Source organism: Sceloporus occidentalis, unplaced genomic scaffold (genome assembly GCF_023333645.1).
Source record: "Sceloporus occidentalis isolate IW3139 unplaced genomic scaffold, rSceOcc1.0.p SCAF_1, whole genome shotgun sequence".
Classification (NCBI taxonomy): domain Eukaryota; kingdom Metazoa; phylum Chordata; class Lepidosauria; order Squamata; family Phrynosomatidae; genus Sceloporus; species Sceloporus occidentalis.
This window is the reverse complement of record NW_028316981.1, coordinates 3,414,240-3,431,266: the sequence shown is the minus strand read 5'-3', so window position 1 is coordinate 3,431,266 and position 17,027 is coordinate 3,414,240.

The following is a 17,027-nucleotide window of genomic DNA, read 5'->3' as shown; positions in this document are numbered from 1 at the left end:
TTGAAGGCAGGACTCAGGTGCGTGTTGGCACTAATCTAGTGAAATACAGGTTGTCAAAAATTGTTAAAGGTTTCTGCTGCCTTCTGTGTAACTATGAAGCTACCTGACATCAGCATAACTTGGTCCAAAATAATTGCTTTCATATTCCAGTAATACAAGGGTTTGACCCATGTTTGGGTACTTGATGCATCTTGGCTGTACTCTATCTTGGCTGTTCCTCTAATAGGCCATGTGGTGTTTTTGTTCATTAACCCTGATTCTGAACTGCTAACATTGCAACATAAACCATCAGGGTTGAGATGAGGACTGTAATGCCAACTGATTTTTTCATCAAGCGGATTCACTGGCAAACCTCTGCAGCTGAGTCTCGTTGCCTGTTTCATACCAGAGATGGCTGGCAAATGCCATGATTCATCCCATAAGGCCTCCTCCTCTTCCCTATCTCCCCATCCTCACCTGCTGGAACATCCTGACAATCAACAGTCCCGATCTCTATGGGCCAAGAGGGATCACCTGATAGTCTGCTTCCCTCTAAGGGAAATGTAAATAACATTTCAGAATTAATTTCCTGCAGAGACTAGTCTTGAGACAAAAATGATCCCAAATCTGCATTCCAAGTGGGACATCTGAACAGAGGGAAAGACACTGTCACAACAGTATGAGGTGAAAAAATCAGTTGGCATTACAGTCCTCATCTCAACCCTGGTCTCAGATTACCTTCAGAAGAAGTATGTCCGAATTCCTCACCTACAACTTCCCCTGTGTGACCTTTTGTGCTGGACCTAGAAATGCCTAATCTCTGCTATAAACTTTCATTACACCATATTCTTTACCTTTAGGCCACAAGGAACCATGAATTGTTTGGAAGGAGATGGAGTTCATCTCACAAGCAGAAGGAAGTATTGGGTGGCATTAAAACCAGTTCTCCCTGGAACAGTTTCTCCTCCCTGCCCAAAGCCACTTGGCTTTGCTTTGTGGGTTGTGTCGTTCTTACCTCCCTGCCAGAAGGACACCATGGAGTCTCCCACAGGATGGACGCATCTTTGTGCGGGGATAAAAAAAACACTCCACACTTGATGGTTTATGTTGCAATGTCAGCAGTTCAGAATCAGGGTTAATGAACAAAAACACCACATGGCCTATTAGAGGAACAGCCAAGATAGAGTACAGCCAAGATGCATCAAGTACCCAAACATGGGTCAAACCCTTGTATTACTGGAATATGAAAGCAATTATTTTGGACCAAGTTATGCTGATGTCAGGTAGCTTCATAGTTACACAGAAGGCAGCAGAAACCTTTAACAATTTTTGACAACCTGTATTTCACTAGATTAGTGCCAACACGCACCTGAGTCCTGCCTTCAAGCCTGAAAAGGATCTGTATAAAAACTCAGGCAAATCTGACTTTTTCCACAGCACCTTCAGCCTTCCTTTGCCTTGCACTGCTCAGGCTCTTCATCTGGGGGTAAGCTGTTCTGAACGCGTTGAACTTTCTGTTTATTATCTTTATTAGACTAGTGTTGTGTTATCCAAAATGCTGGGTCCAGGGAGGATGCCCACAACCAATGTATTTTAGGGAAATTTGGTACTTAGCTCAAATGGGATCTGTAGTGTGGCCAGGGTAACAGCAGCCTGGGGATTGTATATCAGGTGTGAGGTCACACAGAATTCGAGAAGAAGGGTTCACATAAGAATGATAGGTTATTAAGGGGAATAATGTAATCCACACATGCACAACACACACACACACACACACACACATGATCTAACAGAATCTAAGGTGGGAGGATGAATAGAGGTAAGAATTTGCTAAGAGTAATAGTTGCCTGATGTAGATCTTGAGTCCAATTCATGGGGGGAAACCAGAACAGAATAGGCTCGGTAGCTGCACAAAACAGGGGTTAGCTGGCATATTGAGAGGCGTAGCTTAATAAACCGACAGAGTGCGTACCTGCTACATGACTGAGACCAGCGAACGGCTGGTCTGATATCTTTATATAAAGGTAAAGATAGACCCTTGACATGAATGTCTAGTTGTATGGTGCTCATCTCCATTTTTAAGCAAAACAGCCAGTGTTGTCCGAGGACTACTCTGGTGGTCATATGGCCAGCATGACTGCACCTATCTATTTGCATTTGCATGCTTTTGAGCTGCTAGGTTGGCAGAAGCTGGGACTAGTGACAGGAGGTCACCCCATCATGCAGCACTTGGGCCTCGAACTGCTAATCTTCGGATCTTTGGATTGTTGGAATTGGCGTCTTAACCACCGCATCCATCTGCAACCTGTATATATAACCTGAAAATAGCTTGTGGGGGGAGAAACTGAAAATAGAATGGATTAAATCACTTTTAGATGGGTTCCCAAGACAGAAAAGAAAGGTCAAAAAATGGATTGAATGCAATGGGTGATTGGAGCAAATACCTCAGACAAAAGGGATTATGCCTCTGGCTCTCAATCTCTTTGTCAGGCTATGTGTTTCTAGTCCTATACCTTAGCCATAATCCCTTCACCCTCTCCAGACATAATAAGTTATGTTGGAAACTTCTAATGATTTCACCAAGGTGGGTGCCCTTTCCCCCACCCCACCCTCACACTAGCTTTGCAAGTCTACTAGGAGTTTTGGCTTCCACAGTGGGGTCCTATCCTGGTCATCCACACCAACTTTATTAATTTTATATCCAATAAGGAGGGGTGAAGAGGGCTACATCTTGGGCTTACAGTTGTCCCACCCCATGCCACACAATCTTTACTTTAAACGATATCATAGAATCATAGAGTTGGAAGACACCACAAGGGCCATCCAGTCCAAACCCTCTGTATAAAACAGCCAAGTCATAATGTAAGCAAGAGCCAACATGGTGAAGTGGTTTGAGCATTGGACTATGACTCTGGAGACCAAGGTTCGAATCCTGGCTCAGTTATATATACCCACTGACTTGAGCAAGTCACACTTCCTCAGCCTCAGAGGATGGCAGTGGCAGGCCTAGACTGAAGAAACATGCCACAAAAATCCCATTATACATTCACCTTGGGATCGTCATAAGTTGGTAACAACTTGAGGGTACATGACAACAAACAACAATACTGTAATGCCGTGACCCTCATGTTGTGGTGCCCCCCAATCAATGGTCTTGGTTCCTAAGACCATCAGAAATAAATTTTCCAGTGGTGTTAGCCGACCCCTGTGAAAGGGACACCCAAAGGGGTCACGACCCACAGGTTGAGAACCGTTGATGTAAGTTGACTAAAACCAGGTGAAAACAAGGCAGTTATAAGGAGTTACAACAGCTGAGTACCATTTAAAAGCAGAAAGCATGTTCAGGATTACTGTGCATTGGAGGAGGTTGGACTAGATGGCACTTGTGGTTTTTTCCATGATTTTATGATTCGGTAAAATTAAGGAGGCCCCACAGGATAAATAACTATAGCAAGTATGAAGGTGTACCCAGAGTTACATTTTTGTGACTGCTTGGACTTCATGATCGACTTCATGATCGATCAGGAAGCATCTGACTGAGATTTCTACCCCCTCCCATGAGCAATTTCTGCTTTAGGGGAAAGCATTTCTGTCTGTTTCAATGCTGATTCCTCATGGGAGGGGATGCAAATGTCAGTCAGATGCTTCCCAGTTGACAGGGGAACATCCTGTTGCTCACAGTGAGTGCTGTCTGGTAAGTGTGGATTGGGGATAGGGGGATGGGCCAGGCATTGCTACTCAGCTTCATAACTAAGGTTGTTACATGACAAAATAAGGGATATACAATCATGAAAATCTGATGATTTTTTTACCCTGGCTCAGATTCCTTAGGATCCCTTCATATCCCTCTGTCAGGGTTTCAATTGCAGCCCCCCTCTTACAACAAGAGGCTGTACTTTGAAAAAGGAACAGCTTTATTGAAGAAAGAGATACATACAACAGAAGTGACTTCTTTGTCAGGAATGAAAGTAAGCATGAACGTATTGTTTTTATAACCCCATAAAACAATCCCACCCCATCAAGCAATAAATCAAAGTAATTGGATAACTCTTTCCTGCGCAATGATGAATCTCTTCTTTGGTGATGTCATGTCCTCCAGTCCGGGATCTTGGCAAAACTCTCAAAACAATTAGGCTCTCACCCAGTGTTATCTCTCTACTGCACCTGTGACCTTGAGGTATAAACCTTAAGCCACAACAGACTAAGTTATATTAAACCTTAACAGCCTATATATAATTAAGCAGAACTAAAAACCCCATCATCCCACAACCCAACATAATATAGCAGCATATTAAAATATTCTAGCAGCATATTAGACTATAATGAACATATCAACATAACATCATATAAGCAATAGGCACTCTATGTTTCCGTTCTCCCTCCCATCACAGAGACCAGTCTCTAGCCCTTTGAAGACAAAGCTCTGTTGGCTGGGAAACTCCCTCCACATTCTACCCTTAACAAGCAAGCATTCCAACCCTAATAAATAAGCACATATTTTAACAGCCAGTCTACCTCTTTCTAGTACATTCTATTAACCCATTATGAAATCTAACATTAAACCAACTACTAGCTTAATCCAATAATATTCTAACAAAACCCTAAACCTATAATCCTGATGACAGAAACCCCTGAATGAATAAATTAATGAAGGGGATTTCTGACACCCCCACCCTTTAAGGACCCTTCTGTTCTCCTGGCTTTTCACCCTAAACTGGGCAGTACCCCTGGGGGTGATGTGATCAAGCTTGGCCCAGTGATAAGATGGTGCTTAGGCTGGTGATTCTTTCTGGGGTGGGAGAAGTCCACCATTTTAAAGGAAAGTTGTAAAATAATTCCTCTGTGTAAATATTATTTCAGATCCATCTTCCTCTTTCCAATATGTCGGATCCTTTTGCAACGAATGTTCTCAGACCTACTGAATTTGCACGAATGTTGCTGATGATGGAGAACTCCCTCCTGCCTCTCAGAAAAGCTGTGTCACCTCTTCTGCCAGTGTTTTTTCCTAGGAGGGAATTTTCTTTAAGACCTGTTCCTGCGATGTCTCCAGGCCTCACTTCTGGGATGCTGCTCAGTTCTGACCAAGGAAGCCTTTTGCAACCTGATTATTTAGCAGGACTGGAAACTCCTCTGATGGGGATGATGCCAGTGGAGCCGGTCATGGCAACAGAAATTGATTTCTGAGCTTTTCTGGTGTGGGCATGAAGCACAAGCAAATCCGGAAAGGGAACATGGGAGTGGAAGAGAAAATGGTACCTGAAGAGAAGTCCATGATTCAGAGAAACAATTGTGGCTCTCCCGATTTGGGACGGTCCTTGGCTCCCCCTCTCTGTCCTTCATGCCCAGTGCTCCAGACTCCCTCCTCTTCTTGTAAATTACACTGCCACTTTTCTTTGCTGTATTCTAGACCCAGAAAGGGGCATGTGCCTGTTTGGAGATGGGATTATTTGGATTGGATTGTGATTTCCATTTCCTCCTGGATGATCTCTCTAATGAGTACTCACAGAGGACTGGCAGGTTGGTGGAAATTGGGGATCAGACCCCCAATAGGGTGAGAAATTGTGCCCCTGGGCAGTCAACCACCTCTCCTCCCTCCCTCCCCCCCCCCCCCCCCAAATGTGCTGCACTACTCCAGGGCTATTCATGTAATGAGTTTTTAGCATCAAAAGCAACATTTGAAAGAAAGCTGATGTGGGGGAGGAGCCGTGCTATTAAACCCACTGAGCATCTGTTTCCCATATGGGGGAACCATGCATATAACATATACCAATTTCTAGACAATGCCATAGTGAGTTATCTTCCTACTGGGACGAAAAGAGTCACAAAACTTCCCTCTCTCTCTTTCTAACTTTCTGTTAGTCTCAAAGGTGCTACAAAATCCCTGTGCATATTGAATTTTGTGTTCGCAGTTGGGGTTGATCTTAACAATGATTTACAATGCTTTCTGAATAAATTAGAATCTAATTGCTCAATTCAGATTTGTGTTTTATGCACTGAGTTAAAATATTAATTTTTTAAAGTTCAGTTTGTTCATCCACAGTATTGTATGTGGTTTACTTTGGGATTCAAAAATTAGAAATTACACTTCTTCATCTGCAAATGTGATATTACTTTTGTTGGGGATGCAGACATTAATCTAACATTTCCTAAGGGTGTGGTGCATAGACAAGGGAACCACTGCTCTAGAAAGTGTTTGCATGGGGCAGGAGCTTCCAAACTGGATGGGGGCACTTGTGAGTCCCAGCCCAGGGGTCCCCTGTGTTGGGATTTGGATGAAATCTCAAATGCAGAGCTGGCTACCTTGCAAGCAGAGAGTGGAGATGAGAGTCCTCAGCAGGGCGACTTCTTTAGGGCATGAATGTAGGGTTGCCATAATTCACTACCACCAAACTGGGACAAAACGTAGAAAAATGTAGGATCTAGACAAAATCTAGGACAAAATTTAGCCTGAAATGTAGGACATTCAAAAAATGGAGGACACAACGAACTAAAAGCAAAGAACATTAATATATTTTTTTAAAAACACATTAATATAAATCCTTATATCATAGAGATCTTGTAGCACCTCTGAGACTAAATGCATCTGAGGAAATAGACTCTTTCAGTTACTAATAATAATAGAATTAAGCGACATTAGGAGGCAGTAGAGAAGGACCAGGGTTCAATCTGTTGCTTGCACATAAAAAAAACCCAATGGGCTAAATCACACTCTCTCAGCCTCAGAGGATGCCAATGGCAACCCCTCTCTGAGGAAACCTTGCAAAACCCTGGGGAAAGTCAGCCTCTCAGCCTCTCAGGGGAAGGTAAAGGCCCCCCCCCCCGAAGAAACTATGCCAAGGGAACTCTCAAACCACAAATCCCAGAATTCTATAGCATTGAGCCATGGCAGTTAAAGTGGTGTCAAACTGCATTATTTCTGCCATGTGTTTTGGACCTTCAACTACCATGGCTCCATCCTACAGCAGCCTTCCTGGAATCTGTAGTTTTGGGAGGCACCAGCACTCTTGGGAAGAGGCCAATGACCTGTGAGAACTACATATCCCTCTACATGGTAGAAATAATAATTATCTTATTTACTTACATTTCACCTTTCTCCCAATATAGGGACACAAGGCAGGGGACAATGAGTTTAAAACAATAAAATTTTAAAACAGTACAATTGGTTGTTGTTGTTTTTAATTTTTTTATTTATACATTTTAGTGCTTTTGTTGTAGTTTTGTGAGGCACTAGCATTCTTGGGCAGAGGAGGCCAATGATATTGTAAAACTATATATCCCTCTACACTGGAAAAAGCATCATCATCATCATCATCATCATCATTTTGAACCAGAATGGCATAGTGGTTTGAGCTCTGGGTTATGACTTTGGAGATGAAGGTTCGAATCCTGACTCAGCCATAGAAACCCACAGGGTGACCTTGGGCAAGTTGCACTCTCTCAGCCTCAGGCGAAGGTAATGAGCCTCCTCTGAAATCTTGCCAAGAAAACACCATGATAAATTTGCCTTGGGTTTGCCATACCTTGGAAAGGAAGCCACATAACAATAAGTAGATGAATGCATCCCTAGACTTTGTATTCTCCCCTTACCTGTCCCAATTAATTTAATAAAAGGAAATTGTTAAATGAGTCTCAGCCTGTTCTCCAGAATGGTCATTAGTTAGAGATGATGGGATTTGTAGTCCAGTCACAGCTGGAAGACAACACTGACCTGGCCTTGTTTTACTTCCTTTGCTTTCAGGATATGTATCCGGGCAGGGTTGCCATAAGTCAGAAAGGAGTAACAACAAAGGAGGAAGACGGGAGGAGGAGAAAAAAGAAGGGGGAAGGAGAAAGAAGAAAAGGAGGAGAAAGAAGAAGAAGAGTAGAAAAAAGATAAAGAGAAGAGGAGGAGGAGAAAAAGAAGAAGAAGAGAAGAAAAGGAGGGGAAGAAAAAGAAGAGGAGGAGAAGGAGAGAAAGAGGAGGAGGGGAAGAAAAAAAGAGGAAGAGGAGAAAAAGAAGAAGAAATGAAAAGAGAGGGGAAGAAAAAGAAGAGGAGGAGGAGAAAGAAAAAGAGGGGAAGAAAAAGAAGAGGAAGAGAAATAAGGAGACCCCAGCTAGCTAGCAAAGCCCTGTCTAGCCCTCGGTCCACGCGGGGACTAAATAGAGAAGCTCCCCCTCTTGAGGCTGGCTGGCCAATGGGGAAGACTGGAGCTGGAACAGCCCCAGCAGCCCCTGCTAGCAGTCACAGGCTCCTGCAGCAGGAGACAGGCTGTCCAGCTATTGGCCAGTCAGCCCGAAGAGGAGGAGCTCCTGCTCAACCCTGCGCACGGCTGCGCAGGGCCAGCGCAAAAAGCGGAAGTGGTGGCGGGTGGCTGCAAAGGCCGCGCCGGCGGCGCCAGCTGTATGAGCAGCTGTGGCAACCGCAGCAGCAGTATCGGAAACAACCGCATTTCCCCCTCAGCAGCAATGGAAGCGGGGGGCGTACCGGAAGCAAGTGGGACAAAATTGCAGCACAGCATCATGGGAAATGTGGGACCTTGGAGGTTTGGGGGGGCTGTACCAGGACGGAAGCAAAGTTGCATTCCACAGCAGACCAATTCAGAGTTAAATCGAAGTGAACTTGAATGCAAATTCTGTGAATTCACTTTTTTCCGAATTCATCAAAATGAGGAGTCACTTTGGATTCACTATGGAAGCACCACAGAAGGAGCACCCATAGAAAGGAATCGCGTGTGATAATACATCACGTTATCACGTGAATTCGCATCGTCGGATCTGAGCTGCAAAAACCTAGAATAGAATCATAGAATCATAGAGTTGGAAGAGACCACAAGGGCCATCCAGTCCAACCCCATTCTGCCATGCAGGAAATCCAAATCAAAGCATCCCCGACAGATGGCCATCCAGCCTCCGTTTGAAGACCTCCAAGGAAGGAGACTCCACTACACTCTGAGGAAGGAGTGCATTCCACTGTCGAACAGCCCTTACTGTCAGGAAGTTCCTCCTAATGTTGAGGTAGAATCTCTTTTCCTGTGCTTGCATCCATTGCTCCGGGTCCTGTTCTCTGGAGCAGCAGAAAACAAGATGATGATGTATCCCACAACATTGTGCTTAAGACGCAAGTGTGACTACAGAAAACATCTCCACAAGCTCTTATCAGGAACCGGAAACAGGCAACATGAAATACAGCCAAAAGGCAAACAGACCTGACACAGGCTGGGGAAGCCTTGCTCTTCACTTGGAAGGCATCTTTTTAGAACAATTTTAGAACAATTGCCCTTGAGTTACAAGCTCTGAATAATTAGGAAAAGCAGAAAGACTAGTAAGATTGTGGCTAGGGTGCAATTGTGATGGTGAGAGGATGTTGCCATGGCAGTTAAAGTGGCACATAATGGGGTGGAGGGTGTTTTAGGCACAGCTGCCCCTCTTCTGGGTAATGTTGTATAAACAACACTTATTTGTCAAGATCCTGAAGAGGCAGGTGGGATTTTTTTAAAACCCTCTATCTCCTAATAGAATGAGATATTTCAAGTCCAGAAAGAAATTCTATGGCTTCCCATTACTTTCTGTTATTTCCCTTCTGCAAAAATTCTGTCCAAAAATCTATCTGCTGGTTACCTATGTCCTGCAAGATACAAAACTATGGCCTGTTACAGACAGGCCAAAATAAAGTTGCTTCGAGTCACTTTGGAGGTATGGTATTTCAATGATGCATGCGTCCTAAGAGTCTAAAAGCCGCACCAAAGCCACGCTCCAGCCCTAAGGACTGGAGTGCAGCTTTGGTGTAGCTTCCAGACTCTTAGGACTCATGGATCATTGAAATACCATATCTCCAAAGTGACTCGAAGCAGCTTTATTTTGGCCTGTCTGTAACAGGCCTAAGATTCCCATCATCCTGAACCACCAAACTGTCTGAGGATGAAGGGAGTTGTAGTTCAACACAATTAGAATTTCTTAGGCAAGGAATACTCAGAAGTGGTTTTGACTATTCCTTCCTCTGAAATAGAGACTCCAGCACCTAGGAATCTTAGACAGTTTCCCATCAAAGTATTAACCAGGGCTGACCCTTTCCAAGAAAGCTCTAGCGGAGGGTCATCATAAGCTGAGTTGAAGGTATTTTATTTAGAATTATATTAAAAAGGTGGGGATGAATCATGAGGTTCTACAGATGCTGATCGGTTGCAACTCATAGAAGCCACAGCCAGCATTGTCTATAGGCCAGGAATACCGGGTGCTGCAGTCCAAAATCTGGAGTGGTGCACTTTTCCCACCTCAAATTTATATATTTACATAGTGAGAATCTTTTGCCCTCTCTCTTTTCGTGACTGAGTCTCCAATAATCCTGTGTGCATGGGTCAGTCAGGAGCTACAGTTCAATATATCTGGAGGTTCACAATTTTTTTTCTGGGAGAAGAAATCCATCCAAAAAATTACTACAATTCCCATCAATGCAACTGATTTCAGATACTCTCTCCACCATTTGGTGGAAAGGGGGGGGGGTCACTGCTCTTCTCTGAGGCTGAGAGAGTGCCTCTGAAATCAACTATTTTGATGGAAATTGTATTCCCGTCTCTCACATCAATGTAATTGATTTCAAAGACACTCTTAAACAGGGAGAGGAAAGGAGGGATAAACTCATGGTTTTTATGGAAATTGCTTTCCTGTTGCTTGATGATGATGATGATGATGATGGGCTTGCTGAGGGGAAGACTGGTTTTGGGTTGTGTGTACAGATCACCTTTCTCTCCTAACAACCAAGCATTGTCCATAGGCCAGGAATGCTGGGAGCTGTTGTCCAAATCTGGAGTGGTGCACTTTGGTCACTGCAATCAAGTACATTGTAGTAGTTTTTTTGCATGGACTTTATCTCCCGGAATCCCCATCCAGCAGAGACAATGAGCCATGTATACAATGTGCTGGTGTCAGGGTGCCAGAGGTATTGGGGGAAACTGTTAAATCTGTCTTGTAACACCTTCCAGTTGGGTTGGACTACAAGTCCCAATATTCCTGAACCTTGAGGGAGTTGTAGTTTAACACAGTTGGAATTTCTTAGGCAAGGAATACTCAGAGTTGTTTTGACAGTTCCTTCCTCTGAAACAGAGCCTCTAGCACCTGGGATTCCTTGGCAGTTTCCCATCCAAGTACTGGGCTGACCTTGTTCCCATATGGGAGACAGATCTAACAGGTTCCACCAAAACCCAATAGCAGCCTGGCCCTGCATCTTAATGGCAGTGGGACGTGGGTGCATCTGCCTGAAACTGCAATGAGAATGACAGAATAGAAGGTGCACTTTGTATGGGCCTCCTTCCTATAAAATTGCATGTGTCTGGTGGGTGGTCTATTAGGAGAAAATAGGCACAAATTAGGAAAGTTAAGGAGGATTGAACCTTCTCCGCTGGTAAATAGGCACAAATTAGGAAAGTTACTTTACTTTCTTTCTACTTCCTTTTTTTGGATGGACTGCATCTTCCAGAATCCTCATCCAAGACAGTCACTGGGCCTTGTTTGGGTCCATTAAGTTCCTCTGGTTCTTCTGGCTGGACCTTTTCAGCTGGATTGTTCCCAGTGCTTCCGAGTTCTGTACAAAGAAGTTGGAGGAGTGAATGTAATTGCTGAACTATTCCGTAAGTGTGTGAATATTTACTTGCCTCAGAATAAGAATAAATAAATAAATAATATTTATTTCCCTCAGAATGTGCACAGATGAGGAATCCGCATCCGCAAAAATGGAGGGACGACTGGAGTTTTAATTAACCAACTGTTTGTTTTTTAAAACTCATTCTAATAATCACCTCTAAATAGCTATGTGAAGTCGAAGGCTTTCATGGCGGGCATCCATAGTTTTTTGGGGGTTTTCAGGGTATGTGGCCGTGTTCTCGAAGAGGTTTATTTCTGCTGGTGAAACATCAGGAATAAACTCTTCTAGAACATGGCCACATAGCCTGAAAAAGCTACAAAAACCCAAATACTGTAGCTATGTTTACAGAAGGGGGGGGGGTTCTATTGTAATGTTTAGTACAGACAGTGACTGAATGCCCCATGGATTTGCGAGGCTCTTTTTAAAGGATGAACAAAAATACAACCAAAAACTGGTGGGGGGAAAGTGGTGAAGGGGACACAGGGTGAAGGTGGTATTCCTCCTTACCTTCCACTCTTTTCTCTCTCTCTGCCTGGCATCTGATGGAGCTTCTTTCCTTTTAGGAAAAGGGCCTAAACCCTCAAAGGGCCTCTCTGGGTCTCCTTGTGAAGAGGAAGAAAACTACACCAAGCAGCCCCAGGAAGAAAAGGCAGCATTTGTGGGGGGAGGTGCCCCTTATCCTGCTAATTGACATGGAAACTGCACCTATTCCTCCTCCATGAGGAGTCCTGGGGCAGAGGGGGAAAGGGAGGGGAGCTTGGCAAACAAAATTAAATGGGGGGGGGGGTGCTCCATTGCCAGGCCCCTGATCTGGGGGGGGGGGGAAGAGGGGCATTTCTTTCTTCCTCTCCCAGGGTTTTGTTCATCTCCCCACAACCCCCCCCCCTTTCAAGTCTCTCTGGGGAGAGCAGGCCTTTTGTCCTTCCACCCTTCTGGGGAGGGGGGCTGACTGGGGGAGTTCTTTCCCTTCCTGAGAACCTTTTCCAGCTCTAGCCATTCCTCGATGAGGATTTGTCCCTTTTGATCCCCCCCCCCAAAAAAAAAACCTCACCGCCTGCTTCTCCCCACAGGCAGAACTCTCCCCCTCTCTTTTGGAGACTCTCTAGGAATCTGAGCCTCTGCTCTCTCTTCCCCTCGGAGGACTCTCTAGGAATCCGAGCCTCTGCTCTCTCTTCCCCTCGGAGGACTCTCTAGGAATCCGAGCCTCTGCTCTCTCTTCCCCTCGGAGGACTTCTAGGAATCTGAGCCTCTGCTCTCTCTCCCCCTCGAAGGACTCTCTAGGAATCTGAGCCTCTGCTCTCTCTTCCCCTCGAAGGACTCTCTAGGAATCTGAGCCTCTGCTCTCTCTTCCCCTCGGAGGACTCTCTAGGAATCCGAGCCTCTGCTCTCTCTTCCCCTCGGAGGACTCTCTAGGAATCCGAGCCTCTGCTCTCTCTTCCCCTCGGAGGACTTCTAGGAATCTGAGCCTCTGCTCTCTCTCCCCCTCGAAGGACTCTCTAGGAATCTGAGCCTCTGCTCTCTCTTCCCCTCGAAGGACTCTCTAGGAATCTGAGCCTCTGCTCTCTCTTCCCCTCGGAGGACTCTCTAGGAATCCGAGCCTCTGCTCTCTCTTCCCCTCGGAGGACTCTCTAGGAATCCGAGCCTCTGCTCTCTCTTCCCCTCGGAGGACTCTCTAGGAATCCGAGCCTCTGCTCTCTCTTCCCCTCGGAGGACTCTCTAGGAATCCGAGCCTCTGCTCTCTCTTCCCCTCGGAGGACTTCTAGGAATCTGAGCCTCTGCTCTCTCTCCCCCTCGAAGGACTCTCTAGGAATCTGAGCCTCTGCTCTCTCTCCCCCTCGAAGGACTCTCTAGGAATCTGAGCCTCTGCTCTCTCTCCCCCTCGAAGGACTCTCTAGGAATCTGAGCCTCTGCTCTCTCTCCCCCTCGAAGGACTCTCTAGGAATCTGAGCCTCTGCTCTCTCTCACCCTCGGAGGACTCTCTAGGAATCTGAGCCTCTGCTCTCTCTCACCCTCGGAGGACTCTCTAGGAATCTGAGCCTCTGCTCTCTCTCCCCCTCGAAGGACTCTCTAGGAATCTGAGCCTCTGCTCTCTCTCCCCCTCGAAGGACTCTCTAGGAATCTGAGCCTCTGCTCTCTCTCCCCCTCGGAGGACTCTCTAGGAATCTGACCCTCTGCTCCCTCGGACACTTGTTGGAGGGGAGGAGGAGGAGGTATTGGGGGGGGGGATCAGGTAGGAAACAAGAACAAACAAAGAGCCAATCACCAGGTTGGCATTCCCTCTTTATGGGAAGCCCCAAGCAAGAAATTTGGGGGCAGAGGAGGGAGGGAAGGCAGGGAGTCCCCTTTCCCTCTCCCACCCCAAAGGTTTTGTGTGAAAGAATATTCATGTACAAATAATATAAAGTTTATAAAGGTGAAAAAGAAGCCAAACTGGATCTGCTTCCTCTCCTTCCCCCTTTCCCCAGTTTTCGTTCTTTCTTTTAAGAATCCCCACAAGAATGATGGGAGGATAATACACACAAACACCCCCCCCCCAATACTCTCCAGCTGTCCTGATTTGGTCAGGACAGTCCTGATAGAATCATAGAGTTGGAAGAGACCGCAAGGGCCATCCAGTCCAACCCCTCTGTTGCCCCACTTTTTCACCTGCTTTAAAACATCCCAGTTTCTCTCCTCCTCCCACTTTCCTCCATTGTCTTCAACTTTCTCCATTTCAGTCAGCCCAAAATGCCAAAGTAGCTCCCACTCAGTTGACTCAGAGGAGAGGAGGGGGCAGAGTCTTTTCCCTCGAGGCTCAGGGGAAAGCAAATGGCTGCAGCTTCGCCTCACTTGTGTCTTCTTTCTCATTGATAACTTTTGCTATCTTGGCCACACCTTGGTGTTGGTTTGTCACATGTATCCTGGGTATGATCTGTGAAATTTTGGAGGCTTTGGCAAACACCAACCAATGCCAATACACTCTACTGCCCATCCTCCCAACAGCTGAAATGCAGAGGGACCCCCAATCTCTGATGCCAGCTAGGAGGCCAGAGAGAATCACCAGGATCGGTAGCCATGGGTAGCCCTGGACCCAACCTCCTTCCCAACTCACAGGCTTCACCAGGCATCTTGGAGAAATTGTCAGTACCAGCCAACTATGAACCTTGACAGACCAGTATCAGAGGCCAGCATCGGGGCAGAGTGAGGGCGTGACATCTGCATGATGCATGCCCCAACTCCGTCCCCATGCCCGCGTGACATCGTGTACCCCACCACACTTCAGGCAACGTCATGGCATTCCTCCAGAAAACGCAGCTCCAAAGGAGTACCAAAAAGCCATGGCGCTGGCAGCTATGGCACCCTTTCCATGGCACAAAAAGGAACCACATTTTATGGCTCCTTTTTGCACCGCGGAAAAGTCATATTGGGGCCTAGCATGTATTTGCCATGGCCCTGATCCAGTGAAGAAAGAGGTGGCTGCAGGTGTGTTCAGCCCCTATCCTCCCAGAATTCAGACAACAAGCTTTGGTGCAAGGAAACAACATACTTTTATTGCAGAACAGAGACGACAGTGACCAGCAAGCGTTTAGGTCAGTATTATCTGTTCCCGCCATCCTGTCATACTGCTCCCCTTCTCTCCTGAACTTTTGCCAAGTGAATATAACACACAGATTTTGATTTCTACCTGTTAACTTCAGTAAAACTCCTCACACGGAGTTAAATTTATACATTTCTCTAACTCAACCCATCATGACAGAACCAAACCCAATTACATTTTGACATCAATATAGGATTTGTTAAATGTAGAATTGAGAATATTTGTCTGTAATCATAGTCATTCATAACTGGGATTCCGGTGGAGAATGGCGGCGCACAGGTCGTAATCCCCAAGTGCTCCGGGAGGTGACCGCTTGCTACAGGATGAGATCCCATTTTCCTGAGATTAACCACAGTCTATCTGTAACCACAATAACTGATAATTGGGAGTCACAAACTAATTTTGTGAGTTCCTACCCATTTTTCTGAGATTAAATCCCAAAGAGCGGTTTTAGGGGCTGTACAGACCGCCCTTTTAGCGCCAGATTGGGGCTGTGGCAACCGCACGCCGTGGCCCCAATCTCACCTTTCCACAGCGCAAAAAGGAGTCGCAAAAAGCAGCTCCTTTCTGTGCCACAGAGGAGGCCTGACAGCCAGAGGGGAAGTCTCCAAGGAGGGCTTTTTTGGGGGAAGGACTTCCACCCAAGTAACTCTCACCCCAAGCTCGCTCCCTCCCTCCTGGAGCTCCTCTCAGCCATGATCCTAAAAGGTAGCATTGCCCTCCTCATCCTCATTGCCAAGGACAGGCAGAAGGAGCGTCCTCCCCCTAATTTCCATCAGAATATAAATGCCTCCTCCTCTTCCTCCCTTTTTAAATTGCCTTCCCTGGCCTTGGAGACCTCTCTGGCCTCCCACCTCCCCTTCCCCCAGGAAAGACCCCCCCAAAACTGGGCCCAGACCCAAAAGCCCCCCCCCAACCACCAGCCAAAATGTTCTTCTTACTCCCTTTCCACCCCCTACAAATACATCTGAGGCCTTCAAAGAAGAAGAGGAGGAGGAGGACTGGCAGCCTGAGAAAAGCCTCCAAGGAGGCCTTTGTAGGGAGGGGGAGGGAGAGAGAAGACAAGGGGGGCTTCCCTCAAAATAAACCCCCTCCCTTCCAGGAGCCCCCCCCCCCAGAAACCTAGGTCTTAAATGGGGGCCTTGGTTTCCTCCTCCTCTTCCCTGGAGCTCTTCCTTCTTTGCCAAAGAAAGGCAGAAAGACTCAATAGTGCCACTCTATTCTGCTTTGGTCAGGCTTCACCTGGAATACAGTGTCCAGGACATTGAGAAACTGGAGCGTGTCCAAAGGAGGGCCCCCAAAATGGTGAAAGGTCTAGAAGCCATGCCTTATGAGGAAAGACTTAGGGAGCTGGGTATGTTTATCCTGGAGAAGAGATGGTTAAGGGATGATATGATGTGACATGAGATCTCCAGTCCATCTGCCATGCTCCAGACCTCAGAGAGAGAGAACCAATACTGGACTTGATTTCCATTCCCCACCACCATTCCCTTCTCCTTTTGTGTCATGTCTTTTTAGCTTGTAAGCCTGAGGGAAGGGAACCATCTGAATAACTATCTGTAAGCTGCTCTGACAGCCTTTAGGGATGGAGAGCGGGGTATAAATACCACAAATAAATACATAAATATGCTAGCTTTATTTAAGTATTTGAAGGGATGTCATATTGAGGAGGGAGTCTCCTTCCTTGGAGGTCTTTAAGCAGAGGCTGGATGGCCATCTCTTAGGGATGCTTTGATTTGGATTTCCTGCATGGCAGAATGGGGTTGGACTGGATGGCCCTTGCAGTCTCTTCCAACTCTGATTTCTAACCACCTTCCTTCCGGAAGTGAGGTCAGGAGGGGCATGACACTTCC